Genomic DNA, 3,880 nt, shown 5'->3' on the forward strand with positions numbered 1-3,880 from the left:
AGAGCTGCATAAATTCCAAACCAATGCCATATTTGTAGTCACAGCCAATGCATTCAAGACATGCAGGGTTTGGCAGACATTTCTAGTTGTTGGACTTGAATCTTTTTCCAATATTCATTATCTTTTCATTTGACTTCTAGTAGCCTTTTAAGGCAGGGTGAGGCTGCTTTTTACTGTAGCTTTTACAGTCCGACCCCTTCAGTAGCATATTAACACATTACACAGGCATCCTCACTTATACATCCGAAAAAAGAATTGTGTTGAGTCTGATTGCTATCTGCAATATAAGATAAGAACTTCCTTATGTTTACCAGTAGAATCACATGACAACAGGCTCTCAAAAAGATACTTGCATTCTTGTCTCGCCTAAGTATCCATGTTTATGTAAAAAAATGTGACAGCGGTCCCTGAAGGTGTCTATTTCTGTAGGTGTATAGCTGGGTAATTTCGATTTTGTGGTCCCATATAAGCTCCTGGTGACAAACAGACAGACAGATAGACACATATCATTCTGTGGTGACAGTAATGGTTGCACAGGACTCAGGTGGGAAAGGGTCAACAGGCCTGATAGAGCAGGTAGGATCAGCTGGCATACACCCGCAACTCTTCCCCTTCCTTCTCAAGCGGGCACCAGCCAAGAAACGGGGGTCACTTACAGGTGACTTCCTCCATATACAGCTACAGCTGGGACTCAGACGCTAGCCTGTGAATGTGTGTGTGTCCACGTGTGTGATGTGTTGTTAGGGGGCAGCCATCACATTGCATCACATCAAATCTGGTCTTTCTCTTTACCTACTTCGACTGCCTCTTCCATCTTTCATTGTTGTCTAACTACTTCCCGCGCTCCACACTATACTTATTCAGTATTCAGTATTCTGTCAGTAGTATTGGAGGGGATTCCCTGGTGTCAATTCAGGAGAGGGAGTACCTTCATAGCACACACACTAACACGCAGTTATGCGCTCACCACAGGGAATGAAAACTGTAATATGAACTCACCCTTTGTCTGAATGAAAGCCCATTACAATTCATTTTCACCACAGCAGCCAGTGTACAGTAGTGTCTTCTTGTGTGGGTAATGTTTTTGTTCCACTGCCATATTAACCACTGTCAACATGACTGCAGATACTTTATCTCAGTGATTACAGTAGAGTTATTCTGTGCTTCAGCAGAATAACTTAAAACCTGTAGTGCCTTACGCAAGCATTAAAAATATGGTGCTCCTTAGCATTATGTGTTTTACTCCCTTTTTTTGTTTTTCAAGAGGCTTTTACAGATTATACCACCTGGTCTTTCAGCCAAACAATCGTATTTCAACTCTGCTGAAACAGTTGCAATATTACTGATTTATCATGATTATATTTTAACAGGTAAATTTGTCTTGTCTGAGTTTGCGTTTTAATTTGCCACCTGCTGCATGTCACTTCTCATCAAACGCTTGGGTGAGCTTCAGAAACACTCAATGTAAATCCTTTCTTCCGTTCCAGGATCTGTCCGGTTCGATTGATGACCTCCCCACTGGGACGGAGGCTGGTCTGGGCTCGGCCGTCAGCGTCGGTGGCTCCTCCAGCAGCAGCAGCAGTAGCCAGGGGGAGCAGGGAGGGGCCAGCAACCAGGGTCAGTCCCCCTTCTCCCCTCACGCCTCCCCCCACCTACCCAGCCAGAGGAGCGGGCCCTCTCCCTCCCCTGTGGGCTCACCCGCAGGCTCCACTCAGTCCCAGCAGTCGCGATCAGGCTCTGGACCCATCTCCCCTGCCAGCGGACCCTCAGCCAACACCACCGCACCAAGTAAGTTTGCCATTAATGCACATGCATCTTGATAATTAGATTTTATCTTGATGGAAGGTGCAGGTTGTAGCATGATAACTTCATTAGTTAAATCACCACAAACAAACAAGACTATAACTGACAAATTGCCGTCGGAACCAGTCACAACACTGCATTTTACATCCTGTACCTCCGTGTAAGATTCCCTGGGAACTTTGCAAAATTGCTTTACAGCTTAAAGGGAAATTGCTTTGTGCCACCAAACAAGAGGCTGCTGTTCGAAAGCAAATGAGAACACAATCACAAACATTCCCAAGCCAGTGATGTCAAATGAGGCGCATTGCCTTTGACAGATGATGAAGAAATAGCTGCTGTGACATCATTGATTGGGGCGTGGCCAGACATTTTAGTTTACAGTCCTGTGTGACTCAGTTTTCAATGTGCTCTTTAAAAATGGAGCTGCTTTAAGGCAGGAACATTGAACCTGTTGCTGCTTAAGCATATCACAGTTATCACACCTATATTTCTGCTTGACCTTTCCATATATTTCGCTATTTAAAGACCTTATCCTGATTTCATTTGTTTTAAATATGTGCATTTAAAGAGGATTTTAAAAAGGGCATGTAGAAAAGTGACCCTGATGCAGAATAGGTATTCACGCTTCCACAAATAGCAACATGCCAACATTTAAATGTACTGTGTTTGCAAAGATAAAGCTTTCACACCTTTCTTTAACTAAACAGGCAAATAAATAAGACCAGGAAAAAAATGGGTTAGAAGAAGGAACTTGTGTTTCTTTGCCTTAATCAGTGTCTGGATTTCATATGTTTTCCCGTAATACACAGAGGGGTGAATTCAAAAAGGGATTGCATGGCTTTTGCTAAACCTGAACAAATAGGACAAAAAGAAACCGTGTAATATTCAAAGCACCCGCAAAAGGTGAAATGCACCCCTTAACTGCGCTGCCGAGCAAATAGCGTCTCACGGCTCTGGGGCTATTTGCACATATTGAATATAAGTAATATGCATATATTTGGTGCAAAATGTGCCCCTTTCTATGTAAATGAGCCTCATTTCAAAAACAGTCAAATTCACAAAGATCAGCGCTAATAGCCACACGCAGTTACAGTGAAATTATTAGCATCTTCAGAGAGTTGGTGGTAACTGAAGCACATTTACTCTGCTGACAGACTGGAATATTAAATCCCAAATACAGTTTCTCTCGTTTAAACTACTTGCCTGAAGTTTTGAGGCCTCTGCAGCTCGTTGGTCAGGACCGCTAGCTCACAGTATTTTTCCCTGCCATTGTTCTGCCTACTGTGATCTTGGCATAAAAGCATAACTTTGCCACATAGACATTTGCACTCAGCTGAAAAACTTTATGGCTGTGTTTGCGCTGCAATATCTTTTGTGAGTTGGACCTTGAGGCGGGGCAGATAGCAATTGTAAATGATGCACAGTTCTCTGTGGTATCAGCAGCCATGATCCATTCTTAGTGAATTCGCCCGTTAGACTTTGCTTGAGTGTTAGGTGAATAGGGTTCGACTCCTTTTTCGAGCAGTCCAGATGACCCACAAAGGTGATAACATCCTGGTTTAATAGTGTCTTTTTTCTCTCATCTACAACTCACCGTATGATCCATCCAGATCAATTTTCATTCTGACAGTTTGGACAGAGGATGAAGCTGAGTGCACACAGAAGCAGAAGACCAAATAATATCAATCCAGCGTGTCCAGACTTTGATATATCTGGTCCATTTGAAATCCTAATTCAGACCGCTGAAGAATATTAGAGCTTAGTGCAGAGCGCTTCATGTCTCATTCGTTTTCTTCTCACAGTTTCTGTCCTTGCATAGTTTTAAACTTGTGAAGTCCTCAATCACATTGTTGTATGAACACATCCCTACGTTGCAGTGGAATTTTGATAAAGCCCATCCCCCACTTTGGATCGCTCAAGTATTTCAAACATTCATGTCCAGACAATGTGTCCTCACACCTCTGAGTGGTAATGAATTGAGACTGACTGGTGGTGGAGGACCTCCCAACTGGATTGTTTTCCTTATCTAAGATATGGCAGGCCAAACAAAACCCCAACAGGATTATCAGACAGTGCA

Source organism: Anoplopoma fimbria, chromosome 15, assembly GCF_027596085.1.
Source record: "Anoplopoma fimbria isolate UVic2021 breed Golden Eagle Sablefish chromosome 15, Afim_UVic_2022, whole genome shotgun sequence".
In the NCBI taxonomy this organism is placed as follows: domain Eukaryota; kingdom Metazoa; phylum Chordata; class Actinopteri; order Perciformes; family Anoplopomatidae; genus Anoplopoma; species Anoplopoma fimbria.